At 42.9% G+C, this 27,818-nt stretch overlaps 1 long non-coding RNA gene across 1 annotated transcript; it reads right to left on the bottom strand.

Moving 5' to 3' along the window:
* Positions 1 to 1,870: 1,870 nt before the first annotated feature.
* LOC126944813 (uncharacterized) lies at positions 1,871 to 26,075 on the bottom strand. Its single transcript, XR_007722197.1, has 3 exons — positions 26,008 to 26,075; positions 5,490 to 5,562; positions 1,871 to 2,093 (listed from the first exon to the last, which is right to left on the bottom strand). It is a non-coding gene; the product is annotated as an uncharacterized LOC126944813 (long non-coding RNA).
* Between the last annotated feature and the right edge of the window lie 1,743 nt (positions 26,076 to 27,818).

Raw genomic sequence — 27,818 nt, 5'->3', positions numbered from 1 at the left:
TTTTCTTAAGTCTAGTATAATGTGGCTTACTTTTTAACCTGACGCTGTTATACCATCACATGATAGATAGCAGGCCTCCTTATCTTAATTCAAGCATTCCTTTGTACTGACTTCAAGTCTTTAGACAAAGCTGAACTCTTTCAAACAACTGCAAATTGAAGAATCTCTGAATCCACCTAGAACTGTAAGCCTCTGCTTCAAGATATCCTGTCTTTCAGGCCAAACCAACGTATGCTTTCTCTATTGATTTATGTCTTTGTCTGCAACTCCTGCCTCCTTAAAATGCATAAAACTAAACTGTAATCTGACCATCTCGGGCACAGTTTTTCAAGGCTTCTTAGGTTGTGTTTTCTCATATTGACTCAAAATAAACCTCTTTAAAATATTTTTGAGTTTGGTTTTTCTGTTAACAAAATAAAGCACCTGATCTTTGTTATACATATGCAATGTATCGCTGGTATACCAGTGGTTACTTTTGCAGCTACCTTGTCTCTCTTAATCCCCAGTGAGAAGTAGAGATTGAGATAGCAACCTTGATGTCAAAATACAACAGAAGCTCCAGAAGCAATGTTGCCGCATTGCTCAAAGCAAATGCAAGCCTCTGAAGTCTGTATTGGAGGCAAATTTTCTTGCGTTGTTTGCACAACTAAAAGACGACACCGAGGAGAAGCACAAGGCAACAGATGGGTGAAAGGGCAGCCTACGGCCCCACTGTGGAGAGCTCAGGAAACAAAAGAGCAGACAGAGCTCAAAAAGATCATTATCCCTGAAAGACAGCCCCACTCAGCCCTAGATATTTCAAAACCTCCTAGTACCATTGAACTTGGTGAGGTTCCCAGAGGTGCCATTGCTGAGGAATATTAATAAGTCAGCATTACCTGGGCATAGCATTAATCATATCAAGGTTCAATATTACTAAAACAGGATTCGTATAGGGAAAAATTTTATTTTTCCTGCAACGTTTCCCCCTACTCACCAACATTCTTAGATATTTGACATTATCTCAAGGAAAATGGCAGAGAATGGGCATGCATTGACATATCTTTATTTTACTTTCACTCCTTTGGGCATTTCTATTGCTCCAACTAATTGCTTAAAAATACCTGTGCTATTTCCATTCATTTTTCAGATGAGCACGTAGCCCACTGATACAAAACAACAGAGCTTAACAAGACGTCTTCAAAGCTGAGTGCTGAAGATAGTGGTGGTGCTTCAAACTTTTGGAGCATCAAAGGAGAGCTTACCTGTGATCTCTTTTTTACATGGGTTGCCATAGTGATGAGAGGGCTTGGCTTGAGAGGAAACTGGATAATAATAAGGATACCATTTTCAAAGAATTTACTGTATGCTAGACACTGTGCTTTTGCCCTGAATCCTCAGAGATTTCACCGTCTGCCTTTTACAGATGAGGAAGCTGAGGCATAGGGGGTTAAGTATCTTGAAAAGGCTTCCATCTAGAGAATGGCACAAACCAGGATTCAAATCCAGGCAGTCTGACTCCAGAGCTGTCTCTAAAGCATCAATATTAACTGCCTGGAAAAGGTGGTGAAATATGGAGATGCTTAAATATACATATTTTTTGAGATGGCATCTCCCTCTGTTGCCCATGCTAGAGTGCAGTGGCGTGATTTTGGCTCACTGGAACCTCCACCTACTGGGTTCAAGCGATTCTCCTGCCTCAACCTCCCGAGTGGCTGTGGCTACAGGCATGCACCACCACACCCAGCTAATTTTTGTATTTTTTGTAGACACGGGGTTTCACTATGTTGATCAGGCTGGTCTCGAACTCCTGACCTCGTAATCCACCTGCCTCGGCCACCCAAAGTGCTAGGATTATAGGCGTGAGCCACCACGCCTGGCTGATGGTTATAATATTAATGCATATTTGTTTTTCTGACTTCCATCACAGGATAAATATTCAATGAGCTTGTCCCTACCTTTGGAGGCAAAGGCAGTCTCTTATAAAGTTACCTTGGAATCATGAAGGAGCAGCTGTGACTGAGGATGGCTCCAAGTACATACAACATCCTGCATCATGAAGAAAAGCTGGATTCTTCTTTGTTTCTGAAGGCAGAAAATCAGCAGGGCAGAAACTGGTTGGGCAGAGAGGACAGTTGATGGAAGGATGAAGAAAAAGAGAATAAATGTTTTAGTTCCATGATAAACACATGTAAACATCCAACAACTATACGTAGAGGTTCACATGCATCATCTTTTTCTACAACTCAATGTCTGATTATTCAGGATCTATTCAAAAGTAATACTGTACCATATAACACAACCATTCTACTTCTAGGTATTTACCTAAGAAAAATAAAGCTTGAGGAATAAAAATAAAATTCTAAGCCCCCCCAACCAACTGAATGGACTCCCTCTTGGCCAAAGAGACTCCTGAGAAACCTTAAAAACTGAATACCTGGTTGTGATGGGATAGAAGGTTGAACATGCATTGTTACACTTTCTCCCTTGCTAACCACCATTAGGCTTTCTTTCCCAAGGGTTAAGCAGACACCAGCTCTTTCAAAAGACTTGCTGGACTCTACTCGCTTTTTGTGGTTTTGACACAACCACCAAGCAGCATTCCTTCCTGATAAGAGACCACAGACCACGGACTCGTTCTGGCTGGTTTACAGGATGACTCTGTGTCCTCCATTTTACCTTTTGATGTTTAAAGCCTAATTTTAATGCATTTAAATGTTAAGTCTCCACCCCAGTGTGAAAATGGGACATATGTAGCACGCATATTTCCTTACTACGCATGTGCACCCCCCCTTTGTAAATATTCATAGCTCCTCCTATGACCTTTTGAATATGTGTAACCAGCCAACTTGTTCAGCATAAATTCCTATCCCATCTTTCCTTCCTCAACATGCCTGCTTTTGGTTTCTATCAAAGGCTACATTTCCCAGCCTATGAAACAGCCATGAGGTCAGGAGATCAAGATCATCCTGGCCAACATGGTGAAAACCCGTCTCTACTAAAAATACAAAAATTAGCTGGGTGTGGTGGTGCATGCCTGTAATCCCAGCTACACAGGAGACTGAGGCAGGAGAACTGCTTGAACCCAGGAGGTGGAGGTTGCAGTGAGCTGAGATCGTGCCACTGCACTCCAGCCTGGTGACAGAGAGAAACTGCATCTCAAAAACACAAACAACAAACAAAAGAAATAAAGTTCTCTTCTCCAAAGTTATAAACCTTGTGATTCTTCAGTTGACAAGATCTATGTCTATATAAAGACTTTACATGAATTTCTATAGCAGCTTTATTTATAATAGCCTCAGACTGAAAATAACCCAAATGTCCATCAACAAGTGACTGGATTAACACATTGTGTATCTATTATCCATCCAATGGAATGCTGTACAGCAATAAAAGGAATGAATTGTTGATACCCATAACAACATGGATAAATCTCAAAATAATCATGCAAAGTGAAAGAAGCCAGAAAGAAAAGAGCACATGCCTTAGGACTCTATTGATATAAAATTCTACAAAATGCAAACTGACCTGTAATGACAGAAAGGCAACCCACAATTTGTTCAGGGATGGGAGACAGGGAAGGTGGGGAGAATTATAAAGGGGCAAGAGGAAACTTTTTGAACTGATGCCTATGTTCATTACCTGGATTATGGTGATGGATTCACAAGTATGTATGCATGTCAAAACTTTTTATATTGTGCACTTGAAACAATGTAGTGTATTGTGTGTCCATTACACCTCAATAAGCTGTTTAAAAAAGAAAGAGCAAATGAACCTTTTGTTAGAGGAAAGCTGCTTGTCAAGGCAAGGAGTTATGAAACCCCACATTACAATGGCAGAGCTTTAATTCAGAATGATAAGGCGAGAGGAAATAGTCCCACCAAGATGGGTGCATGATCAGCAAATCACAAAGGGTCTTGCAAACTCACCTACAGTATTCTGATTTTATCCCGCAGCTTCGAGGAGCTACTAAAGAGAGTGATGTTCTCAGATTTGTCATTGTTATGGGATGCATTGTGCCTCCCTGGAATTCATACGTTGAAGTCCTGATCTTTAATTTACCTCAGAATGTCAATGTATTTGGAGATAGGGTTACTAAAGAGGTTAAGTATGGTGAAGTAGTTATATGGGTGGACCTAAATACAATATGACTGGTGTTCTTAGAAGCAGAGATTAGGACATAGACATGCACAGAAAAATGACCACATGGAGATCTAGGGAGAAGACAGCCATCAACAAGCCAAGGAGAGGGGGCCTCGGAAAAAAACAACTCTGGTCGACACTTTATCTCGGGCTTCCAGAACTGTGAGAAAACACATTTCTGTTGTTTAACCCACCCAGTCTGTGGTACTTTGTTATGGCAGCCCTAGCAAACTAATACAGTCATCTAGGGAGGTCATGATGGCTGTGATGGGTAAAACAATAGGTCATGATGGCTGTCTCAGTAATCCTGCTGAGCTAGGGAGACCCAACCTGGACTGAGGGGTTTGAGAGTTTTTCCTTTTAGGTACTTAATCTAGGAGATGATGGCAAGGGAGGTACTGATAATGACTCCCAAATTTCTGGCTTGATTGACTAAGAAGAACTCCATGCCAGAATCATGACTGCATGAGGAAGAGTAGGTTTTGAATGAAATAGACCATGATCGATTTTTGCCACATTCAGTTTGAGGCAGCCACAGAATTTTCCCACTGGAGAGGCACAGTCAGTACTTGGAGACATGAACCTGGAGCCTGGCAGTCTAATCCAGCCTCGAGAGATAGACAAGGAATCTTCCAGCTAAGAGCTTAGGATTGTAATCTATAGGCAGCAGGGAACACTCCAGGGAGGTGGTCAGATTTGTGCTTTGGGGAGTTCATTTTTAATGATGTAGAGAAAAAATCAGAACAAAGGAAAAAGGTCAGACAGAGGGCCATAGCAGTAATCTAGTTGAAAGATGCTAAACACTGAACTAAGCCAGTGGCCATGGGGAAGCAAAAGGAGATAAAAGTCAAGAGGCAGAGTTCAGATGTGAGCAGTAAGGAGAAGTCAGATGAGAGGCAAAGAGTACACTGCCATGGGGTTGGGGCGGGGGGCAGTGTGAAAATGCCCTCTGGGTTCAAAAGTTTCCACTGAAAACTCTTCACAGCCAATGAGAGCTAGGTCAGAAGGCCAGAAGGTCTGGCTGCTGGGACAAAAGGCATGCTGGAAGTTTTGCAGCAAAACTCAAGAGTTCTTTTTCTTCTTTTCTCATAGTGGAATTTCTGTGTCCTTTAGCTGGGTAGTGTAGGCTGCCAAGGGTCACCTGAGCAGCGAGAATACACATGCACTCACCAATAATTCAGTCAGCATGCTACTCTTCAGATGATGTAATTCCACAGTCTCTTTAAGATCCTGCATTTACAACTCAGAGATCGTTTCAAAGTCTCTTGCCACCCTCCTGCCTTCTGGGTTCTCAGTTTAATATACGCTGCTTTCTTCCCTTGGAAAGTCTCCTTTATAAAGCAATCAGGAAACTGTCAGTTACTCACCAGACATGAAGGAGACCAAGAGAGCAGGCTGAGAGTGTTCGGTACTCCTGGGTAAGTGCCCCTTCTCCTTCTCCTGGAAGGAAACAGAAGCTCAGTATACCTGCTACACACATTGCCACACGAAAGAAACTCTGCGAGAAGCTTCCTAAAGCCACCATTTTAAGGATGTGTCTCCCTAACTAGAGGCAAATGGATCTAATGAATGTGAAATGGACATACAGCTCACATAGGACTCTTCATTGAGCAATGGCCAAGCAGGATTACAGAACGCTGGTTTGCTCAAAAGGAGAAAAATGTAACCCTGTCTTGTCTGTTATCAAAACAGAGAGTTTGCATTTCTTTCTTGGGTTTCTAGAGCAAGGACAGATTTTTAAATTTTATCTTCAAAGGCACTGCATTTTATTTATTTTTTATTGATGCAAGTGTATGGGGTACATGAGAAAATTCATTACGTGTATATGATGTGCAGTGATCGAGTCAGGGTATTCAGAGCATTCATCACCTAAGTACAATACTTTTCGGCTAAGCATAGTCATCCTATTCTGCTACCAAACCTTGAATTTATTCCTTTTACCTCACTGTATGCTTCTGCCCTTTTTTAAACATTTATTTTAAGTTCAAGGGTACAGAGGCTGGTTTGTTACACAGGTAAATGTGTGCCATGGGGGTTTGTATTATGGATTATTTCATTACTCAGGTATTAAGTCTTATACTTGTTAGTTATTTTTCCTGATCCTCTCCCTCTTCCCATCTTCCACCATCTACACAGGCCCCAAAGGGTGTTGTTCCTCTCTACGTGTCCATGTGTTCTCATCATTTAGCTCCCACTTATAAGCGAGAACATGCAGTATTTTGTTTTCTGTGCCTGCGTTTGCTAAGGAAAATGGCCTCCAGCTCCATCCATGTCCCTGCAGAGGACATGATCTTGTACGTTTTTATGGCTGCATAGTATTCCATGGTGTTAAAAACTCTCTCAATAAACTAGGTATTAAAGGAACACACCTCAAAATAATAAGAGCCATATATGACAAACCCACAGCCAACATCATATTGAATGGGCAAAAGCTGGAAGCATTCCCCTTGAAAACTGGCATAAGACAAGGATGCCCTCTCTTACCACTCCTATTGTAGTATTGGAAGTTCTGGCCAGGGCAATCAGGCAAGAGAAAGAAATAAATGGCATTCTAATAGGAAGAGAGGAAGTAAAACTATCCCTGTTTGCCGATAACATGATTATGTATCTAGAAAACCCCCATAGTCTCAGCCCAAAAGCTTCTTAAGCTGAGGAAGGATTTTTGACATAATCTGTCAAATCATCAACCAGTACAAGGCAAGGGGTTACAGGATCTCATGGTGGCACTTCAATTCTGTGGCATAGAGAAGATGGAGAGAGTCAGAGAGGTGGGCAGACCCCAAACCACAAAAAGGGTAATGTGCTCACCTGAAGACATCTTAATTTTATCCTGAAAGCTTTAAAGAGAAGGTCGTGGTAGCTGACATGGGTCAGATGAAGTCAGCCGAAAGGCAGGGAGACTTTAAAGTTCCAGGGGCTGAATCAAGGTGACAGGGAGGATTAGGGGTGAAGAAAGGGCTAGTATGGGTATGGAAGGGTTGTCTCTCTGAGGTCAGTCTCTCTAACCCACTCACCTTCATGGCTTGGTTCTGAGCCTGCAGCTCATATTGCCTGCTAGTGGTCCTTGGCTGAACCCCAAGAAGTTCACCTTGCTAATGTTTTTTGGTTCTTGTTTTGTTTGTTTGTTTGAGACGGGGTCTTGCTCTGTCACCCAGCTGAGGTGCAGTGGCATGATCATGGCTTACTGAAACCTCTTGGGCTCAAGCAATCTTCCCACCTCAGCCTCCCCAGTAGCTGGGACTACAGGTGCACATCACCATGGCCAGCTAATTTGTGTATTTTTTGTAAAGAAAGGATCTCACTATGTTGCCCAGGCTGGTCTCAAACTCTCGGGTTCAAGCAATGCACCTGCTTCAGTCTCTCAAAGTGCTGGGATTATAGGCATGAGCCACCTTGCCCTGCCAACACCTCTCTAACATTATCCTGTGACCTAGGCCCTATCAGTACTAATACAACTCTACTAACTATTTCATTCCTCAAAGCACCAAGTTTGTTTCTGCCTCAGGGCCTTTGCACATGCTGCTATCTCTGCCTAGAATGCACTTCTACTTCAATCTTCCTCTGCAAATGCTGCCTCATCCTTCAAGGCTCAGCGTATATTGCATGTTTAAAGCGGGTATTCCTGCCCCTACTCCCCCAGCCAAATTAGAGCCTCCCTCTTGTTTTTCTTTTTTTTTCTTTTTTTTTTTTTTGAGACGGAGTCTCGCTCTGCTGCCCACGCTGGAGTGCAGTGGCCGGATCTTAGCTCACTGCAAGCTCCGCCTCCTGGGTTTATGCCATTCTCCTGCCTCAGCCTCCCGAGTAGCTGGGACTACAGGCGCCCACCACCTTGCCCAGCTAGTTTTTTTGTATTTTTTAGTTGAGACGGGGGTTTCACTGTGTTAGCCAGGATGGTCTCGATCTCCTGACCTCGTGATCCGCCCATCTAGGCCTCCCAAAGTGCTGGGATTACAGGCTTGAGCCACCGTGCCCAGCCTCTTGTTTTTCTTAATAGCACATTTGGCAATTTAAAATGAAATAATTCACCCTATGTTTAACAACAGTCCTTGCGCTGGACTCCACAGGGCAGGGGCTGTGTCTGTTTTGGTCCACACTGAATTGCTAGCATTTATCTCAGTGCTTGGCATGGAGTCCGTGCCCAATAAATATTTGTATGAACACTTGAGACCACGTATAAGAAATGTCCTCAAAGGATCTCTGGAGTATTAGAACAACTCTATTAGAAAGTGAACTTTTGGGTTCCGCAAGACCTTGGTTCAAATTCCAGCCCTACCCCTGAGTGGCTGTGGGGCTCCAGGAATGTTACCCAAGCTATGAACTTCGGGTTTCTCATGCAAATATTTGCTTTATTTATACAGCTTTTCGGAGATTCAAACAAAAACACAGTATATATCCATCTCTAGTATAGTCCCTGACAACGGTTAAGAACTTGGTAAAGGTAAGTCCTCTTCCCAGCCACAAAGCAAAAGCTGTAGTTGCATGGGAGATGGCTTCAACCTATGTAATTGTATTACTCTGTTCTCGCATTGCTATAAGAAACTATCTGAAACTGGGTAATTTATGAAGACAAGAGGTTTAACTGACTTACAGTTCTTCAGGCTGCACAGGAAACATGGCTGGGGAGGCCTCAGGAAACTTACAATCACAGTGAAAGGTGAAGGGGAAGCAGACATATCTTCACACGGTGGAGCAGGAGAGAGAGCAAAGGGGAACGTGCTACACACTTTTAGACAACTAGATCTCGTGAGAACTCACTATCACAAGAAGAGCAAGGGGAAGTTCCCCCATGATTCAATCACCTCCCACCCTTCTCCAACATTGAGGATTACAATTTGACATGAGATTTGTGTGGGGACACAGAGCCAAACCATATGAGCAATATTGTCCTCGAAGCTTGGAGCCTGACTGTCTTGGTTTGAAACCCAAATCTACCACTCTGAAGGGTGTCAAGAAATTTACTCAGCTTCTCTGAGCCTCAGTTTCCTCAAACGCAAAATGTAGATGTTCATGGACCCTCATAAGGCTACTATAGAATGCAGTACATGTATTTATATACCAAGCACTTGAAGCAGCATCTGACACATGACAAATGCTATGTAAGTTTCAGTGATGATTATTAATATGCTTAGAACAATGCCTGGTATATTATAAGTATGTACTCATGTTATCTATGATTGATCAAATTTGCTTGAGTCTATTCAATGGGATTTACGTGAGAAGTAAATGAGAAGTGTCAGGATGAGGGGGGTCTCTGGCAGCTGGTGTTTGGAACCCTGACAATTCAGCACCCCAGCAGGTGCTGGCAGGGTGCTGTTGCATTAAGAAGATATCAAAGATGCTTTTCCTTTAAAACCGAAAAATTAATGAGAACTGAGGCTTGGGATTCAGATTTATACCTTTTACTTGATGTGAGATGTTCTAATCTTGCAAATTGTAAGCACATCTCCCCTTTGGAACATAATTTCACAGATATATTAAGAGTGCCTATCTGGGAGGGTTTTTGTTTGTGAGTCTGTTTTAAGCATTTGAAAATATTTAAGAGTTTGAGGCAGGGTAGCAAAGAACCCTTATTCTCCTTCTGGTATCTTACAGCACAGTCTCCCTCTGAGAAATAAAATGTCAACAGTTTGGTGGCTGATAACAGGGGCAGGGCACCTCCATCTGGCTGGAATTGTTTTCCAGCTTCTAACTAGTAAATTAGCACATGCTCAGACTGCCTGGGACATAATTCTCTTTAATGACTGGTTTCCTTTGCACCTCAGAGCAGCTTAAAGAGAAAAATTGAAGGTGCCAAAGACCACTGACTGCAGTTTGCTGGGTTCTGACTTCTCAGACATGAGAGATTGTACAGGGATAACGAGAACTAGGGCCGGGAAAGCCCCTTATCCATGTTACAGAGTGGAAGCTGCAGCCTGGGGACGCCACCAGGCCACATAGTGGGTAAAGCAGCACGGGCTGGGATTTGCACCCAGAACACTGTGGCCTCTGGGTCCAGGGGTCTTTTCTCTGGGTCTGGGAGTCTTTGTTTATCGAAGAACCATTGTGCAACAGCTCAGGCTTACCTTGGCACACATATGTCAACTGCATGTTCCTCCTTAGACACATTTTTCCTACCCAGAAATAATACAGAAGCAGGGAAGACTTAAGATGAGAAAGCCAAGGTTCTTCCCCAATCACTGAAGGATGTAGAAACTACAGATAGAGGGTTAGGTAATTGACATGAAACCAAATAATTAATGACTAAGGAAAAAAGTCATACACATAAACACATACGTATTCCCAATAGCCAGGGCCTTACACGGCCCATACCCCTGACCATCTCCTTTCTAACCTCATTCCCTTGCCTCTACCCCCTTGCTCAGTATGGCCTTCTTGCGGTTCCTCAGTCACCCCAGCATGCTCCAGTCTCTGGGTCTTTGCCCTGCCTGTTCCCTCTACCCAGAAAGCTCTCCCTCCAAATATTCCCATGGTTCACTCCCTCACGTTCTTCCTGTCTTTATTCTGTTGTCTTCTTGGCAAGGTCTTCCGTGACTATCCAACTTAAAACTGACACCCACTGTCAGTCCCAAACACACCCACCCCAGACCTTCCAATCCTCCTCTCCCCACTCTGCTTTTTCTTCTTCATTTCACTTACTGCCTTTCATGTAAATACTACATAATTTACTTACTATGCTTATTACATATTATCTGCCTTCTCCCACTAGAATGTAAACTGCACCAGGGCAGGAGTCTTTTTGTTCATTGATGTACCCTGAGAACTCAGGCCATATCCAGTACAAGTAAGATCTCAATAAATATTGGAATGAATGAATGCGGTGGTTTGCTTTACTTCCCCTTTGCCAGGTAATGGGACATCTATCTTTACATATGCTAGTGAGGGCAGGAGTCATGTCTGTTTGTGTTCACTGTGGTACCTCCAGTACCCTGGAGCATTGTGTAGCAAATGATTGTTAACTGACCTAGTTGGTTGAGAATCACTGGCCTAAGCCAGTCACGGAAATTCCATTTCTTTTGTTAAAGTGATTAATGTGGTAACTTAAGCATGTACATAAATCTGGCCAATGGGTCCTGGAGCTAAGTCAGCTGGGAGTGGACTCTGAGAAAGCTTTTCTTCCATTGAGAAAAAGAACATAAGACATTTGTATTCTCTTCTCTTCTCTGACCCTGAGTGTTACGGCCTCTGTGTGATGGCTGGAACTTTAGCAGCAACCTTGAGGCCATGGGGCAAGAAGGAACCCTGTCTGAGGATGGCAGATCAGAAATAGAGAAAGATAACCCTTATCATCGTTCTTCTTAAGTTTTCAGCCCTGACCTGGAACCATCCTATCTTTGAATATCATATTATGTGAGATAACAAAAGCTTTTGCTTTTTTAAAATTCACTGTTTTTCTATTACCTACACAGAAATACAAGTAACACAGCAATCTCATATATGGCAAGTAATAACATGACAAATAACTAATTACAGCAAATTTTTAAAATTGTATTGTCCAGATGATGCCATATCCTTGGATGATAAAATACTGGCCAGACTTCTTCTGCAGGACTTCCAGTAAGACATGGATAGAAAGTTGCAGAAGAAGTGATATATGCAGTGTAGTCTCTCTGCAGTCACCCAGGGAAGGTCTGGTCCATAGTCTACAAGGACAGTGCCATCCTTGGGGTGGCAACAGCGTCTGTCTGTGTCCTCTTTCTAACTGGAAGAAAAACTTTCCAAGAGTATTTCCAGCTTACTTAGCCTCCTGGCTTATTAGTCAGGTTTATGTCACATGCCCAAATCATGGTATCAATCATTTGACCAAAAAAATAGAGTTTTCATGACTGAATTAGATCAATGGTTCTCAATCCTGGCAGCACAACAGAATTACAAGGTGAGGCTTATAAACCACGGTAGTGCCTGACGCCGCCCATCACAAACCAGTTGAATCCAGACATTTGGAGGTGGGGCCTGGCCATTGGTATGTTTTCCAAAGTTCTATGGGAGGTCCACAAACGGATGAGTTAGTCAAGATTCATATGCCTTCATAACCAGAACTGAGGATCTTAAATTACATGGCCTCTCAAAAGAGGCTGATCAAAATTGGGATTCCTCTGGAAAGCAGGAAGACGTGGCTACTTGTTAGATAGGCAACTGATACCGTCGATTTTATAGATAAGGAAATTAAGGTTCAAGTAGTCAAAGGAACTTGCAGAAGGTCACATTGATTATTTCTGAGCAGGAATGGATGCTATCCTGGGCTGTCTGACTCTGGAGACTATGGTCTTTATACCTCTTCTATATCGTGTTTTCCCTGTTGTCAGGAGAACTTTCCTTGTCCCATATCTTGTGGTCTTGATTCTCAAAACTTCTCATTTTGGAAGGTCAAGCAATTTCTCAAGTTATGAACCTGACTTTGTGATGCCCTAGATGGCACTTTATAGTCAATCACTTATTTAACAACTCTTCATTGAATATTGAACATCTACAATGGGGAAGAAATTGCTCAGGTCATTGGGGATCTTATTATTTTGGTCGTTAAGACAGGGAGAGCCTTGAGCTCATGGAGCTTTATAGTTTATCAAAAAGACACCAAAAAATGAACAGATATCTGAAATAATTTCGGATGGTGATAAATGCCGTGGATAAAATAAAACAGAATAATGTGATGGAGATAAACTGAAGCTGAGATGCCAATATATAGAGACTAATCTAGGAAGTTCGCTTTGGGGCAGGGACACTGCAACTGAGACTTGAATGGCTAGATGGCAGCAAAACTTTCCAGGACATGGGAGCAGACTTCCTGATTCAAGATGAACTTGGTGTGTTTGAGGAACAGGCAGGAGGCCTGGTGCCTGGAGTTAAAAAGTGATGGGTAAGAAATGGCATCAGAGGTGGGAACTTATTGTCCTAGAATTTGTAGTGAGCTGAGTGATGTTCCCACCAAGATATATGTTCACTCAGAACCTGTGAATGTGACCTTATTTGGAAAAGGGTCTTTGCAGAGGATCTCAGGATGAGCTCATTCTGGGGTAGACTCCAAATCCAATCGCACGCGTCTTATTATAGGAGAAGAAAAACAGACAAGACACACAGAGGAGAAGATGATATGAAGATGGAGGTGGGGATTGAAATGATGCATCTACAAAACAAGGAACACCAAGAATTGACAGCAGGTAGCAGAAGCCAGGAGAGATGCATGAAACAGATTCTTCTTTGAATCCTCCAGAAGGAATCAACCCTGGTGACATCTTGATTTTGGATTTCTGGTTTTCCAGGACTATTAGAAAATAAATTTGCATTGTTTTAGGTCATTATATTTGCTGTAATTTATTACAGCAGCCTCAGGAAACTAATACAGATGTCATGACTCAGAGTCCTCCATGGTTCTGCTCCAAACTGGTGTTACATGTCAGCACCCCATCCCACTCCTGAGGAACGAGGGCAGGCTCTTACAAACTTGTTCCCTCCTGAGAACATCTGCTTCTCCATTCTGAATGTTCTAGGAAATGTACAAGAGACCATCATTTTGTTGTAAGTCAATTCATTTGAATTTGTACCACTTGAAAAAATTATATCTGTATGTTTGAAAATTCAGTTCAATTGTTGAGCAAGCCTTGGCAGCCATCCTTGCACCAAGCTTAAATTATCTTTCTGGTATTATCAAGACTCAACATTAGCACTAATTGTGCTGGGTCCAACTCTAATGGTTTCAAATAATTATTAGCAATTGCTTATCTCTTTTGAAAACCCTAAATACACACGTATTTTTTAAGACGTTGGCTCACTGAGACTGGAAAGAATGCAGACTTCCATTCTTGGGACTGATGTGAGTCACATCAGACATGACTCCCACCCTTACTAGCATATGTAAAGATAGATGTCCCATTGCTTGGCAAAGGGGAAGGACATTGTGCAGGAAAATAAAAGTGTGTGGGTTGGTGGGTACCAGTTTGAAATATTGACTGTGTTTCTTGATTGATTGGCTAAGCCCCGTTGGAATATCAAGCCTCAGTTTTCAGATGTGAGGCCCAAAATAAAATGTTTTACTTTCTTCTCTAAGCCACTTACTTGTCCCTCAGGGTTGTTTTTCCCCCATTTCTCAGACCCCTATTATCCTTACCTTAAAACATTTCTCCTCTGTTGCATTCAGAAGAACCAGAAGCCTCTCCTCTTGCAGAGAGCCCTTGCCTCTCCAGAGTAAGTTTCTCCTTTCCTTCCTAAATAGCTAGGCTATACTAGAAGTCATCATTCATATTTTGCATAATTTCCACCCATTATTCATCAATGCATCTATTCATGCTTCCATGAATCCATGCATTCATCCATCTATGCATCCATGCATGTGGGCATGCTTCCAAGAATCCATGCATCCACCCACACATCCATGCATGTAGCCATGCATTTATCTATTCATCCATGCATGTGGCAATGCATCACCGAATCCATGAATCATCTACACATACATGCATGTAGCCATGCATCTATAAATCCATGAATCCATCTATACACCCACGCATGTAGCCATGCATGCATCCATCAATTCTTTCTTCTGTTATTTCTTTTTCAAATAATCCTCCTTTACATTTCCATTTTATTTCCTTCCAAGACTCCTACTACATCTAGCTTCCAAAGCTCTTAACTTGGTGACCATCATTCCATTTATTTATCATCCCCTGATGATGTCAGAGAAACCTCTTTGAGCCAATATTCTGTGTATCTTTACTTTTATTTTTAGCCATCACAGTGATCAACCCATCCACTGAGTTTTTATTTTGGAGTTTGACCAGAAGTTATGATTATAGTTTCCTTGTAAACTTTAGTTGTTTCTCAAGATCCCCACCATAGGAACTATTTTTGGATGAGGTGACGGTAGCTGTTCTCTGTAGGTTACCAGTCCAGATGACTAGCCCACAGGGGTGAACCTGTGTTGGGTGATGCTAACATGCTCAGGTGCTAGCCAATCCACTCATACTAATTACAACTGGCCATGTCCCCTCATGGATAGTTCTACCCTGAAGATACCCTACAGCTTCCAGAAGGTATTCCTGCTTCTTTGCCCTGCAATAGCAACTAGGATGGGTAACTGCCTCTACAGCATGCCAGGAGGAGGAAAGAGCTTAATGAGGACTCTCTCCACCAGCACCATCCGTGTCCGTGAGCACTAGCACACTTCTCTTCCAGGCCACCCTTTACCCTACACCAATACTTAACTACATTTTGTTTTTCTATAAGTCTTTTGCATATTTGAGTTTGGGATCTAGAGGTGCTCTGACATCTTTTGTCTTACTCATGTCTCCCCTGGCACCTGCAATATTGCAAGAGAGCCATCAGCTGTTGTAAGTTCACCACTTACCCATCTGTTCACCATTTACCCAAGGAAGACCATTCATTTAGGCATCAGTCGGAAACTCACAACCTAAGGGCCTCATCCACTCACTCATCCTCTTTAATACTAAGCTAGTTCACCATTTACTCATCTCCTTTCATCATTGACTTCTTCTGAAACACAAAAACAACACACCTCAAATTTACAGCCTTTCAGCAGGTAACATTTCTTAGCTAAATTTTTAACTGCATTGCTTTATTTTTATTGTTATTTTGATGGGGACTATCTTCTACCTATGACATCTGCTACTATAAAAAGTGGTAACAATTTTCCTTTTATAGCAGTATATGAAGCTTAATTTTGAAATGAAAAAATAAGAAAGACAGTAAGTAACAATGACAGAGGAAACACATGCAAAAATCACGAACTGTTATGTGAATGACTGAATTTCAGAAACATGACTTTAGCTCTTTAAATCCTCATAACACTCCTTTCAGATGGAGACTAATATTCTTGTTTATAAGATGAACCAGTTGTAGTGAGGCTGAGAAACTGGCCCAAGCTACACACCTGCTTTTCAGTGTCAGGCCTTAAAGCAAAGTCAGAATGACCCCAGATTACGAACTCAACTTCCTCTCCAAGTGTTCTGCCTCTTGAGCTTCCATATGCATAAATGTGTAGATGGATGGATGCATGGATGCATGTCTACCTGCATGGATGGACAGATGGAAGAATTTGGGAGTTAGCCAATTCTTGTACTAAGTGATCAATCATAAATCTAAACTCTTAAATATAAGCAGGAAGAGAACTAGTGTTTAGGGCATTTTTGTGTGTCATATGCTATTATTATCTCTGCCATGGTCACATTTGTAGCCCCATTTAATCCTCTCAATAATCCTAGGGAGGCACTGACCTGTGTGTTCCATTTCACAGAAAAGGAAACTAAAGTCAGAGAAGACAAGTAACTTTCCCACGGCCACATAGTAAATGAGTGACCAGAAATGAACTCGGGTCTGTCCCCAAAGCTTAAGGTAGTTCAGCCTCATCATACTGCTCTCCAATAAAAGATAACTGATCGGCCGGGCGCGGTGGTTCAAGCCTGTAATCCCAGCACTTTGGGAGGCCGAGACGGGCGGATCACGAGGTCAGGAGATCGAGACCATCCTGGCTAACACGGTGAAACCCCGTCTCTACTAAAAAGTACAAAAAACTAGCCAGGTGAGGTAGCGGGCGCCTATAGTCCCAGCTACTCGGGAGGCTGAGGCAGAAGAATGGCCTAAACTCGGGAGGCGAAGCTTGCAGTGAGCCGAGATCCGGCCACTGCACTCCAGCCTGGGCAACAGAGCAAGACTCTGTCTCAAAAAAAAAAAAGATAACTGATTATCCAACAAGTTTTATCATATCTGGCTTTGTCCCATCTTTATAAGACAGGGCAGTGTCAAAAAAAATGTTTTATAAAAAGTTTCCATCAAAACATACTTAAAAATTTACAAGGTGCTTAAAGGCTTCAGCTACAGTTTCCAGAAAAGTGAGCTTCCAGCTGCAGTGACTAGAGATAAGTGACGAACTCTCAGTCTCCTCATGTGTCAATGGGATGGGACTATGGACTGAACTGTGTTTCTCCAAAATGTGTAGGTTGAGGCCCTAGCCCCCAGTGTGGCTATACTTGGACACAGGATAGTAGGAAGTAATTAAGGTTAAATGAGGCCATATGAGTGGGGCCCTGATCTGATAGGGTTAGTGTCTTTATAAGAAGAGACAACACAGAGCTTTCTCTCCCTCTCTTTCTCTCCTCTCCCTCCCTAAAGGAAAGGCCATGTGAGGATAAAGCAGCTGTGTGCAAACCAGAAACAGAGATGCCCAGAAGCCAAATCCTGCTGGACCTTGATCTTGGACTTGCCAGCTTTCAGAGCAGTGACAAAATAAATTTCCATTGTTTATATGCTACTCAGTTGATGACATTTTGTTATGGCAGCCCAAGCGGACTAATACAGAAGGTCAGATGTGATCAGATTAAAGCTCTATGTAAATGGGCAATAGCATAGGAGTATTATTTCTCTGAGGGGCCCACTGTGGGTCCAGGTGAAGCTGGGGATGTAAAATATGTGACTCTATAGGCAGTAAAAAATGAGAACCCAGAACAATCCCAGCAGGACACCCGTGGGTGTAAAGTGGGCTCCTCAGCATTGGAGATCATTTCTAGACAAGGCTCATGGTTGCCTCCTGCTTTGCTTTTTCTCTTCCTAAAGTGGAAATCGCCTTATTTGCTTTTTTTCCTGATTATAAAAATAACACATACTCTCTATAAAAATAAGCCAGCAATTTTAAAAGGTAGAAAGAAGGACGTAAAAGCTGACATAGCCCCTCTGCTCGGCATGACTATCTGTACTGTGAAAATGTCACAGCCCACCCTTCCAGACCTAAATTTTTTATTCATTTCCGTACATACATATATACATAGAGATTGCATATGTGCTTTAAAATAAAAATCAGATTATATTATATCTGCAATTTCAAAACTTGCAATTTACAGTTGGGAAAAACCACCAGTATAACAAAAATTATCTCTAAATCCAACCTGCCCGGTTTAAATCCTAGTTCTGCCACTTATTAACCGGATGGCCTTGAGTTCTCTAGACTCAAATTCCTTTTCCAAAATAATTGATAATAGTAACTCTTATTTCCCATGGTTGTTTTAAAAATTAAATAACCTGATAGGTGAAAAATGTTTAGGACTATGCCTGGCATACAGTACATGCCATTGTAAGAATCTACAGCCATGCACATTGGCTCACGCCTGTAACCCCAGCACTTTGGGATGCTGAGGCGGGTGGATCATAAGACCAGGAGTTCGAGACCAGCCTGGTCAATATGGTGAAACCCTGTCTCTACTAAAAATACAAAAATTAGCCGGGTGTGGTGTCGGGCGCCTGCAGTCCCAGCTACACGGGAGGCTGAGGCAGGAGAATTGCTTGAATCCAGGAGGCAGAAATTGCAGCGAGCCAAAATCATGCCACTGCATTCTAGCCTGGGGGACAGAGTGAGTCTCTGTCTCAAAAAAATAAAAAAAAGAAAAAATACACACACCACACACAGTCAATCCATTGCTTCAGATAGTAAGTGTTCATTTGGTTCCCACGTCTGCAGCTTGACTGGGCAATTCTGCTCATGTGGGACAGACTTGACTGATCCCTATTAGACATGGACACGCATCTGTGGTCAACTGGCTGGCTGGCCAAGGATGGCTGACACAGGATGCCTCCCTCACATGCCTGGTGGTGGCTGATTGTTGGCTCGATGGTGGGCGGTGGTGATGATGAGTCCCAAGTCACTCATCATTCAGCAAGCTATCCTGGATTTGTCCAAGAACAACAGTAGAAGCACATAAGACTTCTTGAGACCTTAGCTCAGAACAGGCACATGCTGCTAACCCCGCTCCATGTTACTGACTACATAAAGCAAATCATAAGGCCAGCCCACATTCAAGGGGTGAGACCCAGAATCCGCCTCTTGATTAGAGAAGCTTCAAGGTCACATTGGAAAGGTGTGGATATAGGAAGTGATAAATACTTGGGGACATTTTAAAAATCAATGAAGCATATACATGTTACAGATAAGGAAACTGAGGCTCAAAGAGGCCCAAGGCTCTGGAATTCTAATCCAGGATGGCTGATCCCAGAGTTCAAGCTCTAGAACGCCACATCAGACCAACAAGGGTAACAACTTTCCCTTTACCAGACCCGGGGGGCTAGGATCATCTCTTTGCATCACTGGTAGAAAGCACAAAGAGAAAGCTACTAACTTTTTCTGCCTCTGAATCACTCAGTCTGCAAAATATCCTAGGAGTTTCTCTCTTTCTCCTCCTCCTTTTCTTCTTCCCTGGGTTCAATTAGCCACAGCCAGAGCTTCCAGAGTAGAGACATCAGCAGCCTCCAAGCAAAGAGCAAAGCATCCATTTATCATTCCTTCCTTTCCAGGTATTTTCTTCTGACTAAGGAGAGGAGTACCTCCCCATGCAATGTGAATCTCATATCCCCTCTCATCCTCTTTCTCCAATTCTAAGAGGTTGAAGTCCCATTCTTGTGAGAGATGTACTTCCTGGTCACACTCAGAGTCAGTCCACAGGGAGACAGGGTGATGGCTGATAGGGTGTGGAACTGAACATACACTCCCTGTTGCTGCTGATTGAGAGTTGTTTCTCTCTGCATCTATGTGAAAGTGATTCAGGAAAGAGGCTTAGGTTTGGAGGAGGAGGAAGAGCAGGAGGAGAAAGAGGAAGAGGAGGAGGAGAAGGAGAAAGAGGAAGAGAAAGAGGAGGAGGAAGAAGAGGAGGAGGAGGAGGAAGAGGAGGAGGGGAAAGAGGAAGAGGAGGAGAAGAAGAGGAGGAGGAAAAGATGGAGAAAGAGGAAGAGAACGAGGAGGAAAAGGAGGAGGAGGAGGAAGAGGAGGAGGACAAGGAGAAAGAAACTCTCCATTGGTTAGGACACTGGTAAGGAAACTCTCCACTGGGTGAGGACACTGATCTCTTTCACATGAGCAGAGCCTTATGTTAAGAGTTCCAGCTGGGAGTCAGGCAGAACATGTAATGAAACATCTCTGGGCCTCAGTTTCCCCATTTTTTTTGTAGGTGTGTGCTCCACCACTGTTGTTTAATGGCTTAGAGTGGGGACTGGCATTAAACTGTCTGTGTTCAACCCTGAATCCACCACTTTCTAGGTGTGTGCCTATTGGAAAGTTTTCATTTTCCTTCGTGCCTCAGTTCCTCATCTGTGAAATGGGGATAATGATAGTATTTACCTTTGAAGGTGGGTTGCAAGGGCTGAAAGTTAATGTATATAAAGCACTTGGAACACATGGCAAATGTCTGGCTTACTGGCTTGATGAGAAGATCCAATGAGATACTGAGTTTTCATAATGCAAAAAGTGCTGAAAGAAACTCAGCAGAGGTGGGGTTTGGATCAAGGTATCTCCGTGGAAGGTATCAAATTAGGTGAAAGGCTTAGAGGTGGGTAGACCCACTTTCTTTTTTTATTGTACTTTAAGTTCTAGGGTACATGTGCACAATATGCAGGTTTGTTACATATGTATACATGTGCCATGTTGGTGTGCTGCACCCCTTAACTCGTCATTTACATTAGGTATATCTCCTAATGCTATCCCTCCCCACTCCCCTGACCCCATGACAGGCCCTGGTGTGTGATGTTCCTCACCCTGTGTCCAAGTGTTCTCATTGTTCAATTCCCACCTATGAGTAAGAACATGCAATGTTTGGTTTTCTGTCCTTGCGATAGTCTGCTCAGAATGAGGGTTTCCAGCTTCATCCATGTCCTTACAAAGGACATGAACTCATCCTTTTTTATGGCTGTATAGTATTCCATGGTGTATATATGCCACATTTTCTTAATCCAGTCTATCATTGATGGTCATTTGGGTTGGTTCAAAGTCTTTACTATTGTGAATGGTGCTGCAATAAACACACGTTTGCAAGTGTCTTTATAGCAGCATGATTTATAATCCTTTGGGTATATACCCAGTAATGGGATGGCTGGGTCAAATGGTATTTCTAGTTCTAGATCCTTGAGGAATTGCCACACTCTCTTCACACAATGGTTGAACTAGTTTACAGTTCCACCAACAGTGTAAAAGTGTTTCTGTTTCTCCACATCCTCTCCAGAACCTGTTGTTTCCAGACTTTTTAATGATACCATTCTAACTGGTGTGAGACGGTATCTCATTGTGGTTTTGATTTGTTAAAACCATAAAAACCCTACAAGAAAACCTAGGCAATACCATTCAGGACATAGGCATGGGCAAGGACCTCATGACTAAAACACCAAAAGCAATGGCAACAAAAGCCAAAACTGACAAATGGGATATAATTAAGCTAAAGAGCTTCTGCACAGCAAAAGAAACTACCATCAGAGTGAACAGGCATCCTACAGAATGGGAGAAAATTTTTACAATCTATCCATCTGACAAAGGGCTAATATCCAGAATCTACAAAGAACTTAAACAAATTTACAAGAAAAAATCAAACAACCCCATCAAAAAGTGGGCAAAGGATATGAACAGACACTTCTCAAAAGAAGACATTTATGCAACCAACAGACACGTGAAAAAATGCTCATCATCACTGGTCATCAGAGAAATGCAAATCAGAACTCCTTTCTTCCCCAGCTACTAAATAAAATTTCCATGCATATCAGTGAATGCAGAATCTAGTGGTAAGAATGGGGGCATGGCATAAGGAAATTGCTACCTGCTCTCGCTGTATGTCTGAGCAACTGACAGCATCCTACTTCACACACACACACACACACACACACACGCACACACCCCACACACACATGCACCTACACATCCTTGAAGTCAAGGTTAAGATGAGCTTGGGTGAGCAGTTTCATGTTCCATGGAAGTCTAGAGCCCTTCCCAAGTTTTCGGGTTATTAGCTAGGGGACAGGTGGAAAGGAAGTGGCTATGATTTCAAAGTCACCACTGACTTCAGGTTCATGATTTTCTCAGGCTGCCCCTGTTTCAGCTTACACTGCAGCAGTGGGAAATTCAGGCCCTTCTCACATACAAAGTCACACACACACATACACACACACACACACACACGCATACAGAGAGAGAGAGAAAGATGGAAAGCACTTATGAATGTAATAAAATTGAATGAATACAAAGACAACTTAAAACGACTTAAAAAGGACTTTAAGTAACACGCATCCTTTTTTTCCCAATGTATTAATAATCTCCCAAGAAAATTTCCACTGGCCATAGCCTCACATGAACTTGGCAACTCCTCACTTCCCTCCTTTTCATCTCTTTATCCCTCCCTCCCAGGGGCTCTGTACTCATTTCTCTCATTCTACTCAAGGAGTGACTTTCCTCCTCTCTCCCCCCACCTCCATCTCTCTCTGAATCACACCAATTTCCCCAGCCTCACCTGCTACAACAAGTGCCTCTCCAATGTATTATTTAAGACGCTAAAAGAAAATTAAGTCCAGATTTTAAAATAATATTTTTACCTTAGTATGTCTGTGTAGAAAAATATCAGGTAGGAAATGCCCCCAATGTATTAGCAGTGGCTGGTCGGATTACAGGTAATTTTTCTGTTTTTCTTCAAATAACGATATTTCTAACTAACCTCCAGTAGAAGATATATTACATCTTTCTATAAGAACCCCACAAAGGGAAATGAAGGAGAGTAAAACTTTTGTTAGTAAACCCACACAATGAGACTCACTGGTTATTCTTAGATTTGCAGAATTTGAGCTTTTTCTGATAACATATGGGCCCCGGAAGTGACATCTAAGCCATATGATTCTAGCCTCTTCTTCCGGCAGGACTGAAAGGACACTTTTTTCTACTAAACTAATACTCAGTGATCAGAGAGGCTTAGCAACTTCTCCAAGGTCACCCAGCTGGAAAGAGGTAAAGCCAAGATTCAGAGTCTGCAATGTCTGACTCTAAACATAATAGTCTTTTTTTTTTTTTTTTTTTTTTTTTTAAATCATTGCTGGAGATTCAGGCATCCCAGGTTGTGGAGGGGAAACCTATGGAGGCTGAAAAACACTTGGCTGGGTATCACTTGTGGTTGTTCACAATGCTCCCTAACCTCAGTGGTAACCTTTCAGGTACTGAAATATGTTGCTTCACAATTCACATGCTAGGCATCAAGCGTGCCTGAGAAAACAGGACTGGAATTCCCGACCACCTCCAGGAATATTTCACCTGTGTGAAATGACGCTGTGAGTGTCCTCAGAACAATTATTTCTATAAAATGACGTAACTGAAACACGGCCTTTTAAAAAGGAATGTGATCAGGCTCAATTTGGATACAGTTATTTGAGACACTGAATCATCCAACTTTTATTAGACCCAGGAGATGGTCGCCATGGTTTTCTGTCTGGGAATTTATGATCAAGTTTGGGTTTTTTTCCTCATTCTGAAGCAAAAAAAAAAAAAAAAAAAAAGGGGGTGGGGGTAATCTATAAACAATGTGTCTCCATCCGTGTGAATTATGTGTTAGATCTAGAAGAGGGAAATCAGTCATGTGCACAGCGGACCCCACACCGGGGAAGGCAGATTCCCCCTCCTCAACTTCCCCTGCAGGTGTTTGGCTCCATTTTATCTTGGAAGGCAATTAACTAAGCATCAAAGCCCAAAGCGACAAGACCCTAATAATAACCATTGGAAAGATAAGGTATTGTGCAGTGGCTAAGAACTTGAATCAGAATGTCTGCATTTATATTTATGCTCATTTTATCATTAATTTAGCAGACACTTCGTATACACCTACTGTGTACCAGGCACGGTTTTGGATGATGCTGGGAGTATAGCAGTCACTAAGGTGGGGTCCTTGCTTTTTTTTTTTTGAGACGGGGATTTGCTCTTGTTGTCCAGGCTGGAGTGCAATGGCGCCGTCCCGGCTCACTGCAACCTCCACCTCCCGGGTTCAAGCGATTCTCTTGCCTCAGCCTCCCGAGTAGCTGGGATTACAGGCATGCACCACCACACCCAGTTAATTTTGTATTTTTAGTAGAAACGGGGTTTCTCCATGTTGGTCAGGCTGGTCTGGAACTCCCAACCTCAGGTGGTCTGCCCGCCTTGGCCTCCCAAAGTTGTTGGGATTACAGGCGTGAGCCACCGTGTCCGACCGGGTTCCTGCTTTTATAATGTTTCTGGTCGAGTTGACAAAGAAATGCAAAAAGAAGCAAGGACCTAATAGATGGCAGTGAGTGCTGTAGGGGTGACAGAGGGGCTGGGGGCTGCTTTTGTTGGGGTGGGGGGGAGGGTCAGGGAAGTTCCCTCTTTGGAGGTGACTTTGAAGCTAAAACCTGAATGTAGAGAATGAACCCGTCATGGAAATTCCTAGGATGTGAATTTCTGGCAAACACTGTCGTTTACTAGTTGTGCCCTTGGGAAATGTCTGAATCTCTCTCGGTTCAGACTCTTGGAAACTGATGCTTCCTTCCTATCCGTGGGATGAGCAACGATGTTTTCAATAACCCCAAAGACTTCCTCAGCCACCCCTTGCACTCAATTCCAATTTGGTATTTTTTAAAAAAAAGGCTAAGGAACTTTCTGCAGGTGATGCTGTCACACCTGAGATGGGATTTGTCAGAAGGTCAAGGCAGAAAACTCTAAATCGGTGTTAATCCTCAATGCACATTGAAATCACCCAGGCAGCCTTAAAAACCTGTGACACCTGGGTCCCGCTTCCAAGGACCCAGATGTGATTGGGCCAAGCATAGGTATTCTTTTAAGTTCCTCAGAAGATTCTATTGTGCAGCAAGATTTGAGAACCAGTGTCCTAAACAATTTGTACCCAGGAAGCATTCAGCTAGGGCCACAGGGATCAAGGCACAGACAATAAATTGGGAGATAAGGAGTTACTCTCTTTGGTAAACAGGTCAAATACTTTAAAGCTGAACCAGATCAGGACCAACACCCCAGAGCATTAGTTATCATTTTCTCCTCTGAACTTTACCTTAAGAGGTAGCAAAGTACAAAACAGTGTACCCCTTGGTCAGAATGCAGAGAGAAAACCTGTAACCCTGCTCTGTTTTTTACTTGCCTTGTGGCCTTGGGCACATTGCAGAACCTCTCGGGGCCTCAGTATACGCAAAAGACAGATGGTGAAACCTGTTGCATGAAGGTATCAGTCTCTCTCTTGCTCTGTCTCTCTCTCATATATATATATACACACACACACACACATATATACACACATATATTATTGTTATATAAAATATATTTATATATTTGTATTCATATGTTTTATAATGACTATATATTTATTGTATTTATTACACATGTTATATCATATTCAGTATATATTTTATCTGCGTATTACCTACCTTTAGTAAAGTGCCTGTCTTACACATGGTAAGTACTCAAATAATGATTAGTATTTTTTTAAAAGATATAGCACTAATTATGAAGTACCCGCCTGTCCAGTCGCTATTGTGGGTGCTCTTGGATATCATTTCACTTCACGCTCCCCACTGTCCTGGAGCTGGGTGTGATCTCCATTTTACAGATGAAACAACTGAGGCTTTGGGAGGTTAACTGACTGCCACGACCACATAACTGGTAAAAGATGAAGGTGAAGATTGGACTTGGGTATGACTTTCTACTCCACCATGGAGCCTCTCAAAGATTCAACTTGAAATACGAAAACGGCAACGTCTTCCAGAGACTGACCAGGGCTCTATGGATGAGGCAGTGCCCACAGTTAAAGATACTTCTGTTGCCTTGCTGGATGTAGTTTCTTGTGCTTTTTAAGGTTTCCAATGAAAAAGGGCAAAGCCAGAGGATGTTCCTCATTAAACCCTGTCCCCATCCCCACCAGTGCAGTCCGTCTGCTGTAAATTGATTTAAATACAGAACCTAGTCCTGGCGAGTGAAAGAGGAAAAGCACAGGATGAGGGAAAATGTCTGTATTCGTTCGTTCTCACACTGCTATAAGGAACTACCTGAGACTAGGTCATTCATGAAGATAAGAGATTTACTTGACTCACAGTTCCACAAGCTTAAAAGGAATTATGACTCGGAGGCCTCAGAAAACTTACAATCATGGCAGAAGGCGAAGGAGAAGCAGTCACGTCTTATCATGGTGGAGCAGGAGAGACAGCCCGAAGGAGAAAGCGCTATGCGCTTTCAAACAACCAGATCTCGTGAGAACTCACTCGCTATCACCAGAACGGTCAGGGGAAAGTCCGCCCACGTGATCCAATCACCTCCTACCGGGCCGTCCCCTGAGACGTGGGGAGGTAACATTTGGGTGGGGACAAAAGCCAAACTATATCAACGTCTATATTTCATGTTCCTCAGAATCATTTGTGAGAGCCTTCAATACGCTTTTTTTTTTTCTTTTGAGACAGACTCTCGCTCTGTCGCCCAGGCAGGAGGGCAGTGGCGCCATCTCCGCTCGCTGCAAGCTCCGCCTCCCGGGTTCACGCCATTTTCCTACCTCAGCCTCCCGAGTAGCTGGGACTACAGGCGCCAGCCACCGCGCCCGGCTAATTTTTTTGTATTTTTAGTGGAGACGGGGTTTTACCGTGTTAGCCAGGATGGTCTCGATCTCCTGACCTCGTGATCCGCCTGTCTCGGCCTCCCAAAGTGCTGGGATTACAGGCGTGAGCCACCGCGCCCGGCCTCAATAAGCTTTTTAACTCTTCCTTTAAGAAGTTTTTAATAGGAGATTCCATTCAGTATATATAGAAGGGGCCTGGAAATCTTCATTTTAACAGGCACCCCAGATGCTTTGATGCCTATGTTGACGAACACAGCCCTAAGGGAAATACCAAGCCCCACTCTAAAGTGTATGCATCTTTCACTGCTTCTATAAACGTGTACTGGACACCTATTCTATGCCAGGAGCTATATCAAGAGAGGAGATTAAGTGAGTAATAGAATGCATCCCATACCCTTGCCATGCCAGGATTCTGTTTGTTTTGTTTGTCTTTAGTGCATGGGTATGAGGCCACAGTGGACTAATTTACCTTGGGTAAGTTACTTAATTTGTTGAGAAATCCTATTGCTTGTCCTCTACTTGCTTGGCACTGCACCGCACAGCACGCTGGTTATGCAGGGGTGGAGATGAGCGACATGGCTTTGCCCTTGAGCAGCATGCATTGAAGTGGAAGAGAGACAGAGCAAGTGCACACAGAATCCACGTGATAACTTAAGAAAGTAAATTGCAGTCCTGAAGCGGAGAGTGAACGGGAGTGGGGGTGGCCGGACAGGCTTCATTGGCTTGTCTGCACAGTGAGTCATAACAAACAGTACCTTCATCGTCGCTTATAGTGAGAATTACACTAAGCAATGGACCAAGGGCTGAATTCTGTGCTTGCCCCCTAATAGATGCTCAATGACAGTTAGTGCCCCAGGCTCTGTCTGGTGAGAGCTTATTTTGACAGCACTCAGTAAGTTTGGGGCCAAATGAAATTTTTGCCCTGGCTGTGTAGCACATCTTGTTTACATTGCCATATCTCATTTGAAAGTGGACACAGTTCAAAAAACCCCAATTCAGCTGACTTCTTCCAATATATTAATTTTCCTTTCCCTATAGGATGTCTTAGCTGTGTTCGAAGGGCAGGGATAGAAATTCCATATTATTTTCAGGTGATAGAAGTTGACAGGGCTATTTATTCACCATTTTGCATTCAAAGAGGCAATCATTGCCATTGTTATATAATCAGCATCACCCTGAGTGTTTTCCAGCATGTTCACCAGAGCAGAAATCTTTTGCACAGCTGTGTACCTGCACTATGAACCAGGGTATACATTGAACACTGTTGTGTTTTCCCATTACACTTTCTTCTTTTCCTTCCTTGAGCTTATCATGTTCCATCTGCCCCAGGGCCTTTGCACAGGCTTT

The sequence above is a fragment of the Macaca thibetana genome, chromosome 20 (assembly GCF_024542745.1).
Source record: "Macaca thibetana thibetana isolate TM-01 chromosome 20, ASM2454274v1, whole genome shotgun sequence".
NCBI classification, from domain to species: domain Eukaryota; kingdom Metazoa; phylum Chordata; class Mammalia; order Primates; family Cercopithecidae; genus Macaca; species Macaca thibetana.
The sequence above is the reverse complement of the archived record's forward strand: the minus strand, read 5'-3'. Positions and strand labels throughout refer to the sequence as shown.